Below are 14,841 nucleotides of genomic sequence, written 5' to 3'. Positions count from 1 at the left end.
CTGCAATGTTTCTGTTAGAACAGAACTGCCTCCAAATGGGTGTGTGTGGTTAGAGTTACAGGATATTAAGTGTGATCTCTCCTTTCATCACAGAGTTTCAGCTGACAACAATAGGACGAGACCCCCTGTGTAGGATGGGCTGAGCAGTATGAGACAGGTGCTGCGGTCCTCTACTCATCACAGTGGGACAAGCCTGAGGATTTCTTACAGAGATTGGGAAGTGTGGAGTTTTTTAGAAAATGACATGACGTGCTGTGCCATTTCTCCCTCCCTTCCTACTAGGAAGTGGGAAAGAAGTAGAAAATCATTCTCCAGTGTAACGTCCCCCAACTAAGCTATTTCAGCTGCCGATGTAGGAAGTCACTCTCATCGTAAGCCACATGAAAATGGGTTGCAGGTCTTAGAGAGCTTCATGGGTATACTTTGGAGTTTGAAAAACAGATTCTGGAACTGCCCTGAACCTGGTATTGTCAAAATGTGAGATGCTGGCTGACTGGCCAGAGGGACGATTGGTGGCAGATTGAAGAAGGCTGCCATGAAAGCCTCGCACTTGAAGAGTATGGAGAGGCAAAAATGCATATCTTCTTCTCAGGTGTTAGATGTGGATCCATCAGAGAAGGGAGGAGGTCTCAGTTTACCTGGAGGGATAAAGTGATGCCAGCAGAAGGGATGGCAGGGAGGCACTGAGGGCCAGAGACTATCCTAGGAACATGCTACATTTGAGAACTGCAGTAGGAGGACCCCAGGAAAGAGACCTCTGAAGAAGCCAAGAACGAGCCCTGGAGAGGAGGGACTGGCATTTGTCCGCTGTCCCATCCCCAGAGGGCACTAACATAGATAACAACAGTAGCAGTCAAAGGAGGCATTTTCTGCCCCTCACCCTCTTTGCCTTTCAAGCCCTAATCCTGGAGAAGCCAGAGCAACAGAGCAGAGAAGAAAGAGTAGAAGACAGAAAACAGTGAACAATCCAACCCTGACCCCCTTCCCCACTGCTGGTCTCCCGCCTGATATGGGTCCAAGCTGTAGAAGGGGATGAAAGATTGAAATTTGCTATTCAACTGGACTGGACTAAATGTCTGAAAAATTAGATGGTGCATTAACCTGAGAGTGACAGAAAAAGCTCAGGGAGCTTCCCAAAGTTTCATCCAGAGGCAGGAAAGGATGAGTCAAAAGAGAAGTTCAAAGGGAAAATGGTGAGAAAAAGTTCAGCCTGTTTAATAAGCTGATCATATGACACTTTGGAGTAGAAATGCATCTGAAAGGTGTATCAGGATAAACTAGCCCACAAAATATATCATCAAATATACCCAATGTTATTCAGCTGCCTCAGTGTCTTAGAACAAAGGCAGAATTCGAGCAAATAAAAAAATTGCTTACATGTGACTTCATAGTCCATGCTTGTTACAAGGATTGAGAGACTTTAGACAATGCTGAGAAATCCTAAGGAAGTTCAGTCTGTAAACAGACTTGATAAGCCCACCATTACTGATGTTTTATTTCTTAAATTCAGGAAGCACTGATGTCTTGGAGGACTGACTTCTATCTGCTGTCTCCTGAAGATACTCAAGTATCCTCAGAAGGGGACACATTTTTCCTTTCCACCCTGAAATGATTTTCCTAAGCATTCTGCTCCTCCTCTGACCTGGAAGGATCTACCACCTTCTTCTGGTCATGTTCAAGCTTCAGATCCTACCCAACTGACTCTGGTCTGTTTTGTTCTCTACCTGAAACATACCCGTCTGGGAAGCAGGTAAGTGGCAGGAACTCTGCAAAGTCACAGGACACAATGGACAATAAGTTAACTTTGTGACCTACAATAAACATCTCATTTCTGCTCCATACTCTAATTATTTCATTTTTGTCTGGCTTTCCATCCGGTTTTGATCGTCAAGTAGCTCTTTTGCAACTGAGTCTTCCAAACACCTCTCTAGAAAGTATCTGTGCTTTGGAGTCTAAATGTTCTATGGTGCAAATGGACATAAGCTTTTTTGGTCATCTAAGACTCTCAGAATTATTGTCTTGGCCAAAAAGTTTAGGCATCAAGGAGATGGTAAGCTAATCCCATAACCTTTCTATCTGGTTGTTGTGAAAGCAAATATCAGCCAAGGCTCAGTGGCTCATGCCTGTAATCACAGCACTTTGAGAGGCCAAGGTAGGTAAATCACTTAAGCCCAGGAGTTCAACATGGCAAAACCTTGCAGCTACCAAAAAAAAAAAAAGCAAAATTTAGCCAGGTGTGGTGGCATGTCCTATAGTCCCAGCTACTCAGGAGCCTGAGGTGGGAGGATAAATTGAGCCCAGGAGGTAGAGGCTGCAGTGAGCTGTGATTGCTCCACTGCACTCCAGCCTGGGCAACAGAGCAAGACCCTATCTCAAAAAAATTTTTTTCATTAAAAAATAAAGTAAGTCTCAAACCACGTGTATCTGTCTGCCACAGATATCAATGAAACAAATTTTTATTCGTGAGTAGGCATAAAACCAATCATGCAATCTCTTGTTTTTTAAGTGCTCTGATCCCATTTTTTTCATGCCTGAGGCAGACACCACAATATTCCAGAGGCAGGATTCTGTCACCCTTATTGTCCAAAGAAAGCACCAGAATCATTCCACACTGTGGCTGAACTCAAAACTATTTGAGGACTAAGCCTCAAGTGCTGTCTCTAAGAGGACAGGATATAGGACTTGGTGGGGTAACGACTGTCTCTATATTATGGCCAATCCACACCTCTGGAAAATCTTTAATTTCAATGAGATGAGCCTATATCTAACATCTGTTATACAGATTAACAGGACATAAATTTTATCCATGAAATGCTTTTCTGACAGTGGATATGTTAATTAATGAGGTCTCTGATGGTGATTGAGATGTAGATAACTGAAATGAGTTAATAGCTGCCTTTGGAGTGTGGCCGCGCTGATCACCTCTGGAGTGTGAACTGTTGATTAAAGCAAACTAACAGCCTCTAGAGAGTAGCTCAGACTAACACACACACTCATACACACATTCACATCACACACCCCTTCACATTCACACACACACACATACACACACACACACACTACACTAAAGTAATTTAAAGTAAATGACAGACATCATAATAATATCATAACAATATATAGATAGGAATAAACATCTGCCAAAGTAACTATTCTGTGTTGCTATAATTGACATTCACAATATTAACTAGAAAACTGATTTAAATACTGTAAAAATCATGAAGTTTGTTTATTTTGTTCTTGCAAAACTCAACTACCTTTTATTTTTTAATTCAAGAAACAAAAAAAGCATGAATTAAGTTAAATTCAACTACATCCTATATAGAATGAATATCAACTTCTAATCTTTTTCTATGTGCTCACACACATAGACACATACTTTATTTTACAAAATTGAAGAATCTTGACTATTATGCTATACATATTTGTCATTAAATATTTTTTCAAAAGCTTGAATTTATAAGGCTACAGTGAGCTATGATCTCACCACTGCACTCCAGCCTGGGCAACAGAGCAAGATGTTGTCCCTAAAGAAACAAAAAAACAAAACCTGAATTCAGGTATCTATATATCATAGTATCTGATACCTCCAATATAGTTTGGTAAACTAGTTCCCATAATTTTTTATTATTTTAGGTTGTTTTGATCTTCTACTATCACAAAAATTTTGTATGTGACAGTCAGGAGGACACAGTGGCACACTTACATTGGGAATTTTAAGCAGGGGTTAGTGAAAGTACTATTTACAAAGTCAAGGGGCGGAGTTAGGAAAAGTGACCTCAGATGATGCACCATCCTGTGGCTGGAAATGCTGGGGAGCTGTTACCTCCCCCAGGCCGAATGTCTGGAAACTACAGAGAGCCTGAGAGGGAGCTGCCAGACAGGAGCTGCAGCCTACAGTAGGGGAACACAGCCAAGCCACAGAGACCTGGCAGGGAGTGAGCTGCTGGAATAAAACCACAACCTTACTCCAGATCCCCTGCCTGTGCCTCCCATCAGCCAAACCCAGCCAGAAGCCTGAGGACATGGAAGCCCATTGATGTGGCCCATATGGTCAGCCTCCCAGCACAGAGCAAGGTAAAGGATGGAGAGGGAGGCAGGATGGGAAAATATGCCACAACCATCAGATATATGTTTCATCTTTATGCACAGAGTTCATCAAAACTCATGTTTAAACAAAGATAAGTAAATGGTAAATAACTTCAAAAATATTGGTGAGCACAGTGGGTGGTGGACAATGAGTTCTCTTCAGGACATATTTAGAGGGCTCAGCTGCCTGATCTGGTGAATAAAGCTACAGCTGAATTCAGACCAAGATTGAGCAAGCCAAGTCCCTGTATGACTGGTGGTGAGGAAGTATTAACGTTTGGCGGGGATTCTCGTGTTTCTGGATGGATCTGTAGGGTGGAAGATTGTTTCAAGAGGCTTCTCATGATAACAGTTCCCATTTTTCTAACCTTACTACCTGCCAGGCTCTGTGTTGAGCACCATACACACATCATCTCATTTAACAGCAAAACACTCAACATGAATACTATTATCCTGTTTTTCAGAGAGGAGAAACTAAAGCTTGGAGAAGTTTGGCAATGTAGTCAAGACCACGCACCTGCTAAGCACTGGAGCCAGAATTTGGACGTAGATAGACCAGAACTCAAAGTCAGGCCACTTAACCATCCACAATAGATGCTTCCATCATCAGCCGTCCCACTCCAAACTACTTTATGAAGGAATAAACAGTGAAAGCCTGGTGAACTAAGGTTAAACCACCACAGGGAATGTGGTCAATAATTAAAGAATAATAAAACCCCCTGGGAGTGCTACCCAGGTTACACTACAGTACTTTTTAAATTAGTAATAATAATAGTAGCATGCACTGGTCATTTCTTGGAGCTTTCTAGGCCGCTGACTCACTATTTGGGAAATTGATGACATGCTACAATCAAGCATTTATCCTGCTTTTCCTGTATGAACTGTATTTCAGGGTAACCAACAGTTGGTAAAGGTATACTTTTGTTGTTTTTGTTTTTGTTGTTGTTGTTATTGTATTGTACCCAGGCTGGAGTGCAGTGGAGTGATCTCAGTTCACTGTAACCTCCACCTTCTGGGTTCAAGCAATTCTTGTGCCTCAACCTCCTGAACAGCTGGGATTACAGATGCGCACCACCATGCCCAGCTAATTTTTTTGTATTTTTAGTAGAGACGGGGTTTCAACTGGACCATGTTGTCCGGGCTGGTCTCAAACTCCTGAGCTCCAGCAACCCACCTCCCTTAACCTCCCAAAGTGCTAGGATTACAGGCATGAGCTACTGTGCCAGGCCAATAAAGGTATACTTTTTTTTTGTTTTGTTTTTATAAAATTCCAGATAACATGTGCAGAAGAAATGATAGAAATGCCACTTAGCAATCCCTAATGGAATAATCATTAGAACTAATTCTCTTCTTTTATACACTTTAGGGTCCCTTCTTCCCCTCTAGACTTTAAGCAATCATCGATCAACAATCATTGAGTAAACAGGTGGCAGGTGGGAAAACTTATGAAGAATGAATCAGGCTAACAGCTCTTGAACTCCCTGCTCATCTCAGTATAACACAAAAATTGAAAAAACAGGACACTGTACGTGTCGATGTAAGGCCTTGGAGCTATGCAGCAAAATCTGTGAATTATCCTTGCCAAAGTCACTGCTGACTCTGGATCCAACCAGATCGCCAGACATAACTACCAGTCTATAGAAAATATAGGAGACAGAAGAATAGAAAAACAAGTTAAACACCATAGGAAGCAACTAACCAAATTCAGAATGTAGGAAATTCTGCAGTAGAAATGACCATATTCCTTTCACAAATAAATGGCATGACAAAGGGGATGAAAGGAAAACTTGTAGATTTAGACTTAGGAGAGTAACTGCTTAGCAGGTATGGGATTTCCTTTTGGGGTGCTGCAAGTGTTTTGGAACTAGATAGACGTGGGAGGTGCACAACACTGTGGATATATCAAATGTCACTGAATTGCTCTCTTTCAAAGGATTGCTTTTATGTTACATGAATTTCATTTCCATATAGAGGAGAAGATGTATCAGTCGAACATAATGAGTGGAGCTTGTCTGGCCTGCCTAAAGGGAAGAAGGAAAGAAGAATGGCTGTGAAGTCTAGCACATTAGAACCACAGGCTACATCTCTGCAAATCAGAACCACCAACTCCAATGTTTTTAAGTTGGGAAGAGACATCAAGGGTTTAAATGAGATTTTAATTCCTTTCTCAGATTTAATACTTCCTAAAAATGATCTTCTAAAAAAATCATCTAGCCTGTTTGAAGCCCTCAGGGAGGAGGAGCTCACTACCTCTCAGAAAGCATCCTTTTCACCACAGAACAACCCCGCCCCTCTAGAACTTTTGCTCACAGATCTTAATTCTACTCAACTGGCTTACATAGATTGTTTATTAATCTTTCAACTGAAAGCCTTTTGAAACTATTCCCATATGAAAATTCTCCTTTCCAAAGTGAACTAGTCCATCCTTTTTTCTTTTTTCATTGAGACAGGGTCTTGTTCTGTCACACAGCCTGGAGGGCAGTGGCATCATCATGGTCCACTGCAGCCTCAATCTCCTAGGTTCAAACAATCCTCCTTCCTCAGTCTCCCATGTAGCTGGGACTACAGGCACATACCATCACACCTGGCTAATTTTTAAAAATTCTTGTAGAGATGGATCTTGCCATGTTGCTCAGGCTGGTCCCAAGCTCCTGTGCTCAATCAGTTCTCCCACCCTGACCTCCCAGAGTGCTGGGATTATAGGCATGAACCACCACACCTGGCCAAGGTAGTTCATCTTGAAGCAGAACTTAACACTTCATCCCAGACTGCAGCAACAAATACCTTCCACCAAGCAAAAGAAAGCATATCAGCTTGAACAAAGATTTTGTTGATGTGGCGGAGGAAAGATTCACAGCCCACTAATCCCCACCCAGTCCATCCCTTCTCCTCCACATTTTTCCTTTTGGCTGCTCTCTATTTGGTGTCTAGCTTTCTCCCCAAATCCCAGAAACCCAGAGACCATTATTCCAAAAATCACTTTGCTTTCCACAACAAAAGAGTGTTCAACCATGATGACTTAATGGGAAAGTTATAAATTACGAGTAACTTTTTCTTTTATACTTTTCCCTGTCACAAAAGCCAGGATCTCCAATTCCTTACACTGCTATATAAAGGTAATTTATAATTTTCTCCCTTTCTTAGACGAACATTTCAATTTACTCCCCAAAATTATATTTATCTTCAGGTGTGGAACCCAGAATCAAATGTAAAATCATGGTCTGAGCTGACAAAAGTAGAATAGGGCCCTCACCTCTATCATTCTAACAACTGTATTTCCACTGATGTGGTCTAGGACCCCAAAAACCTTTATAGGGATCGCTTTTCACCAGTTGTTTATATTGAGGCTCCCGGCAACATAATTCTCTTATTAGCATTTCTACTAACCCATATCTTCCCTTGTTCTATACTCATGATACTGTAATGGCTGAGATCTATAAATTTTCTCTATTAAATATAATTTTAACAGATTAGTCCATCAATTCAGTGTGTGAACATTTTATGCACCCAGTTCTATTATCCAACCTCTACCCACTCCTGGCATTGCATCTGAAAATTTGAGACCCATGCTGTCTAGAAGTTGCTAAAGAAGGCAGAACTAAGCAATGAGCACTATCATCTGCCCTAGAAATCTCTCTCCAAGTTAACTCTTCTCTATTAATCAACATTCTTGATGAAATCTCATATAGACACCTTATTTTCAAAATGAGCCCAAGTAGGATTGTGGAGTGTTCAATTTTCCTAAGGCTCAACATTAAGTTCCTAATCTATAATTCCTTCTATTTCTTTCTTTCTTTTTTCTTTTTCTTTTTTTTTTTTTTTAGAGACAGAAACTCGCTCTGTCACCTAGACTGGAGTCCAGTGGCACAATTTCGGCTCACTGCAACCTCCACCTCCCAGGTTCAAGCAATTCTCTTGCCTCAGCTTCCTGAGTAGCTGGGGTTACAGGCATGCACCACCATGCCCGGCTAACTTGTTGTATTTTTAGTAGAGACAGGGTTTCACCATGTTGGTCAGGCTGGTCTCAAACTCCTGACCTCAGGAGATCCACCCACCTCAGCCTCCCAAAGTGCTGGTATTGCAGGCATGAGCCAACACGCCTGGCCCTATTCTATAATTTCTGTAACTCATCCTTTTCCTGTCCTGAAACTCAGAGGCACCATGCAGGGTATGCAGGTGCTATATATTTAAAAGTGCCCACATATTAGGAGGGACCACATGCATAGCAGATATCATAGATTTGAGCATTGAATATTATAAGACTCTTCCGGCAGGTGGCCATGAAGTATCCTATTCTTTAAAATCTGTATATTATGATAATTTCCCAACAGATGGAAGAAATGCATCTTGATGAAGGGGAGCCTTTTTCTAATTCACATAAAGACTTCACTCTGCTGGAAATCATGTTGACTCAGCTCCAATCTGCTGGCCAGCACCAATTTTCCACAATTTCTCATGCATGATTGACAACAGCTTCATATAGTTCTAGCTCCTGTAATCTCTGGAAGATCATTCATCAGGGCCTGGTTCTCACTATTTTCTGAACTTTATTTGGCTACAGTTGCCTTTTCACACACTCCGTTCTATTCTGCCCTTTTCAGTTTGAAGACCATATCCTAGAGAGAAGATGGAAGAACAGATTGGAATCATTCTGCCTCCTTTATCAGTAGCCTCTGAGTCCAGCTGTGGACTTATCATTCTCTTCTTCTTTTACACACTTTGGGGTCCCTTCTTCCCAAGTTTCCTCTTCCTGCTGTTTTAGTCTGTTCTCATGCCGCTAATAAGGCATACGCAAGACTGGGTAATTTATAAAGGAAAGAGGTTTCATTGACTCACAGTTCCACATGGCTGGGGAGGCCTCAAAATCATGGCAGAAAGGGAAGGGGAAGCAGGACACATCTTACATGGCAGCAGACAAGAGGATGTGTGCTGGGAAACTCCCAGCTATAAAACTATCAGATCACATGAGACTTATTCACTTTCATGAGCACAGCACAGGAAAGACCCACCCCCATGATTCAATTACGTCCCACCAGGTCCCTCCCACAACACATGGGAATAAGGGATGCTATAATTCAAGATGAGATTTGGGTGGGGACACAGCCAAACCATATCACCCACCCTCCTCCCAAGTGTGGTCCACCAATCTCCACCCATTGTCCAGGGCTTCCTCTCTGATCCCAGTGCACTGAAAACTGCTATTGATTTAGCTTTTAATCTCCCACCTGCTTCACTGACATTCTTCCTCACCAACTTCATGTGCTTATCAGGCTGTCTCTCCTCTTTGGAATCAAAGGCCTCTTTTGAAATTTTCCCACAACTCCTAAGTTTAAATTTCTTCTGAGTTGGTTTCCTGCTCTGAAGAACCTGCTATTCAGTCCATTAGCACTGCTGCCCAGCTGGCCTGCGACATCCTGGTAATGGCACCTTTCCCTGTCAGCATGAAAATATCCCTGAGGCAAATCTGTCACTACACCTGGTAGGCAGTGTGGGCTGAGAAAGCCACAGTTCCTTTCTTCACACTCTTAAAATTCGACTTGAATTTTCTCCACAGAGACAATAAAGCATTTCTACCATAAGGTGATCAATGCCATTTCTTGCTCTTTTTTTTCTTTCTTTCTCTTTTTTTAGGTTGCCTTCCATTTGTCACTTCCTTGATGCTATGGCTTGTCACTTCCGGAGCTTCTTGACTGGCCCAGCCTCACAGTGAAGTGTGATCCCCAGTGTTGGAGGTGGGGCTTGGTGGGAGGGGTTTGGGTCATCCTTCGTTATTGCTTGTCCTTCTGGTAATGAGTGAATAGAGTTTTGTTCTATTTGTTCCTGGAGGAGCTGATTGTTAAAAAGAGCCTGATACCTCTCTACTTTCCTTTGGCTCCATGGTCTCACCGTGTGGCAGACTTCCCTTTTCCTTCTGCCACAAGTGGAGGCCGCTGATGCCCTCACCAGATGTAGATGTTGGTGCCATGCTTCTTGTAGAACCTGTCAAACCATGGGCCAAATAAACCTCTTTCCTTTATAAATTTCCCAGCTTCAGGTATCCTTCTGCAGGAACACAAATGGACTAAGACACCAGGTGCCAGCGCCTGCCTGTGCACTGCTGCTGCTGTTTCCCCTCACGGCCCAGCATGAGAACTTCAGGAAAAAACAGATTGAAGAGCTGAAGGGACAAGAAGTTAGTCCTAAAGTATATTTCATGAAGCAGATCATTGGGAACTCCTGTGGCACAATTGGACTTATACATGCAGTGGCCAATAATCAAGTTAAACTGGGATTTGAGGATGGATCAGTCCTGAAACAGTTTCTTTCTGAAAAAGAGAAACTGTCGCCTGAAGACAGAGCAAAATACTTTGAAAAGAATGAGGCCATACAGGCAGTCTACGATGCCATGGCACAGGAAGCCCAATGTCAGGTAGATGACAAAGTAAATTTCCATTTTATTGTTTAACAACATGAATGGCCACCTTTATGAACTTGATGGGTGAATGCCTTTTCCGGTGAACTATGATACCAGTTCAGAGGACACCCAGCTGTAGGATGCTGCCAAGGTCTGCAGATAATTCACTGAGTGTGAGCAAGGAGAGGTCCGCTTCTCTGCCGTGGCTTCCTGCAAGGCAGCCTAATGCTCTATGAGAGGGACTTTGCTGTTTTCCCCTCTTCCCTTCGATATGAAAATATACACCTCCCCATGCAGTCTAAAATGCTTTAGTACTTGTGAAACACAGCAGTCCTCCTTCCATTCTGCAGACATGCCTTCCCCTCAGCCACGAGCAGAGTGCACAGCTGTCCATTGGGCCAGTGTGGTGTGAGCTTCAGATGGTGAAGCATTCTCCCCAGTATATGTCTTGTACCCTGGGGAGCTGGTACTTCTCTTCAAGCTCCTTCTTTCTGGTTTTGCTGTTCATATCTCCCCTGTGCTCCCTCTATCAGGAAGGCCATTGTTTATCACTAACTTAATTTGTGGCTGATGATCAATGTTATAGCATCTCCTCCAGTCATCAGAGTTGTCAAATTATTAAGGATGGAAGACCTCAATTGCAGGATTTTTATCCTAACAAATTAATACTCATTCATTTATCCATAAATTCATACATTTGTTCCACAATATATATTGAGGATCTACTCTATGGCAAGCACTGAGATGAATAAACTCACCATCTCCATCATCAGAAATCTAAAGGCATATTTCAAATATAACTAGAGCCAATGTGTGACTCCCTTTTGTGCATGGAATTGTATTAAAATATAGCTTGATAAACAAAATTAATTTTAAAAAATTTTTAAACCATTTTCTGTGGAAGGTAGAGGATCGCTTTTTTTTTTTTTTTTTTTTGAGACAGACTCTCGGTCTGTCACCCAGGCTAGAGTACAGTGGCATGATCTCGGCTTACTGCAACCTCTGCCTCCTGGGTTCAAGCAATTCTCCTGCCTCAGCCTACCAAGTAGCTGGGACTATAGGCGCATGCCACCACGCCTGGCTAATTTTTAGTACAGACAGGGTTTCACCATGTTGGCCAGCCTGGTCTTGAACTCCTGACATTGTGACCCAACTGCCTCAGCCTCCCAGAGTTCTGGGATTACAAGCATGAGCCACCACACCCAGCCAAGGATCACATTTTTAGTGCCCAGCAAAACACCTTTCCATTCCCTTTGCATATCTCTCTCACTATCAGTCTCTCCCAGCATCTGTCAAAACACTCCTGGGCACTTTGAGTCACCATGGCAAAGTGACCTATCATGGAAGGACCTCCTCACTCCCACGTCAGCCATCAGCATGTAGAAATCCTGGGAAAAAAATGCATAAACTCCTCAAAATATAGTTTTTCAATACACAGATGAATTAGAAAGCAAGAAAAGAAATTCACAGGCACCAACAATGAAAGAAGGATGCCCAGCTCAACTGGAGGGGTAAAAACAAAAGCCAAATGGCTCATAGAAGAATGGTAACTAGACCTGGATCCTAGTGGTTGGGAGGCTCAGGGACAAATGGCAAAGCCTCACATTCTTGCAAAAAAGGAAGACAGAAGGGAGCCCCCATGCCATGCCATAAGCTGTGAAGGGTTGCTGGAGATACCCCATCCGGGCCTGAAAATGCCACATGCTGACCTGGAAAAAGGAAAGGAGACATCGGCACCATGGTGTTGAGCTGTTTTCCTCTCTGATGTATCCCCACATCCTAACATAGTGCCTGGAACATAGTAGCTTCTCAGTAAATATTTTCTAAATAAATGAGTGAATGAGGAATGGAAAAGGAGGACACACAATAAATAAAAAGGAAAAAAGACCTAATGTGACACAATCTTTGATGTAGTTATACAAAATTATATGTGTGATTATTATAAGGAATTATATTAATTTTACCTATTTAGTGGAAATACCTATAACTACATATATATTATACATGTTTGTGTGTGTGTCTGTGTGTGTGTCTGTGTGTGTGTCTGTGTGTGTGTCTGTGTGTGTGTGTATGTGTTTGTGTGTGTGTCTGTGTGTGTGTCTGTGTGTGTGTGTCTGTGTATACTCATACATGCAAAGAAAATTACCGGAAGAAAACAAAAATTTGGAGAAAAGAACTAGGAATCAGAGGTAACAGGGAGAATTTCTTTTTATTGTTTACTGTTTGGTGCCATTTGAAATTTTCCATGCATATATATAGCTTTTCACACTCATGCAAAAAAGTTTTTGAAAAATTAGATATCTACTTAGTTACATAAAGAAAAAAATGTTCTGTCCATGTCATCTCAATTTTGTGATAATTTTAAATGGGGCAAAATAGAAGAAAAGTGCTCTCTAAACTGTAGGTTCTATGCAAACGTGAGTTGTTAGTATAATAATTCCTCCTGTTGAAATACCAGGTGTGGGTTCTGTCTCTGGCTGGACCCTGACTGATACATGTTGGCATGTATCATGATAAGGAGCAGTAAACTTCCCTTTTGGGTGAAATTCTACTAACGGTTCAGAAGGCCAGGTGTGAACGAACACTAAGTTCCACGTTGCATGCAGGATGGATTTCCTCTTAGACTGCGAAGTCACAGATCTGGACAACCTCTACAGTCTTGCATAACCTTTTTTGTAACTGAAAATAATGATTAGCTAAGCCAGGGGTCAGAAATGGTTTGTAACAGAAGAGAAAATCTCCCTCAGAGTAGCTCCTCTAGCTCCTCCCAAAAATTCATGAGTTCCTGTTGGATGGATTCTTTTATTATGATTTCAGCTTTGCCTGTCTTAAGTTACTGCTTCTCCTGCTAGATTTACTTAGAGATGGGCCTATCTGTTCTGGAATCTTCTTCCCAGTCAACAGCAGAAATGCAATCGAAGTTTCTGCTATGAGAACACAGGCAACTAAACAGACATATTTCTTGGCCTCGCAATTTTTTGGATAAATATTTACTAAGCAGCCACAAAGCTACTGGCACCATTAAGTCTGCATGTCAGAAGGTTTCAAGTACTAGTTTCTGCTTTGCACTAGGAAAAGCAAATACTTTGCATATTACCTCCTTTGTGATAAGAAGAGCAGACACACTGATGGAGACAGCTCTACAGTGGAGCCATTGCTCACTGTCATCTCAGCCCATTTTATCCCTGTGGTCACAGGACTCCACTACCAGGGATCCAGGCCCCTACATGAACATGCCTGTAGCCTGGTGATGGTGTGCTGGCATTGGCTTGGGGCTTTGGTTGGGCCTGAGCCAGCCCAGCACATATTTTCTTTGTAGATTAAACCTGAACTAAAAATCAGACCATAGGCAAACTATGGCCCATAATGGGAAGGAAACTTCTTCCCCACTCCTTCCCAGAACAGTGCCAGGCAGTGAAGGGGCAAAACAGGAGCACTTCAAGATTTGGCAGCTTCAGCAGCCATAGGAGACAGAGGCCATGAACATCAGCATCCCACCAAGAGTGCTCACAGCTGCGGCAGAGTTGAGGCACTACTTCATGAAGTCTCACAGACAAGGGAACCAAGAGACTCCTCTGAAGGCAGGAGAGAAACTCATGGCAGAGGATTAGAGGTGACCAAAAGTGCTGACAGTTCAATGGAGGAATTCACGAGATGTGCCCTGGGGGTTAGTTGACTTGAGAGAGGTTCAATTTAACCTGTAGCTGAAGGCCAAGGTGTCATATCTTACAGGATACAAGATGTGACTGGGTTTTTCTTCCTTTGGTGAACACATGCTAAGTCTCAGAGATGGAGTGGAAATGCTAAACTTAAAGAAAAGACTATAGTTCACTATAGTCCACTCTTAATATAGTACCAGAAGTCCTAGCCAGAGCAATTAAACAAGAGAAAGAAATAAAGAGCATCAAAACTGCAAAAGAGGATGTCAAATTGTCCCAGTTTGTAGACAACATTTTTGTAGAAAAACCTGAAGAATCCACCTAAAAATCTCTTAGAACTGATAAATGAGGTGGGGAGTGGTGACTCATGCCTGTAATCCAACACTTTGGGAGGCTGAGGTGGGCAGATCACTTGAGGTCAGGAGTTCAAGACCAGCCAGCAACATAGCAAAACCCTGTCTCTACTAAAAATACAAAAAATTAGCCAGGCATGGTAGCATGAACATGTAGTCTCAGCTACTTGGTGAGGCTGAGGTACAAGAATCATCTGAACCTGGAGGATGGAGGTTGCAGTGAGCCAAGATTGAGCCACTGCACTCCAACTCCAGCCTGGGTCACAGAGCAAGACTCTGTTTAAAAAAAAAAAAAAAGAACTGATAAAGGAATTCAGTAAAGCTGCATGAGACAAAATCAGCACACATA

At 42.3% G+C, this 14,841-nt stretch overlaps 1 pseudogene; it reads left to right on the top strand.

Moving 5' to 3' along the window:
• The first annotated feature begins 10,185 nt into the window (after positions 1-10,185).
• On the top strand, positions 10,186-10,706 carry LOC118151364 (ubiquitin carboxyl-terminal hydrolase isozyme L1 pseudogene; annotated as a pseudogene).
• The last annotated feature ends 4,135 nt before the right edge of the window (positions 10,707-14,841 follow it).

This window comes from Callithrix jacchus, chromosome 1, assembly GCF_049354715.1.
Source record: "Callithrix jacchus isolate 240 chromosome 1, calJac240_pri, whole genome shotgun sequence".
NCBI lineage: Eukaryota > Metazoa > Chordata > Mammalia > Primates > Cebidae > Callithrix > Callithrix jacchus.
Note: the sequence above shows the minus strand (reverse complement) of the source record. Positions and strands in the feature narration are given on the sequence as shown.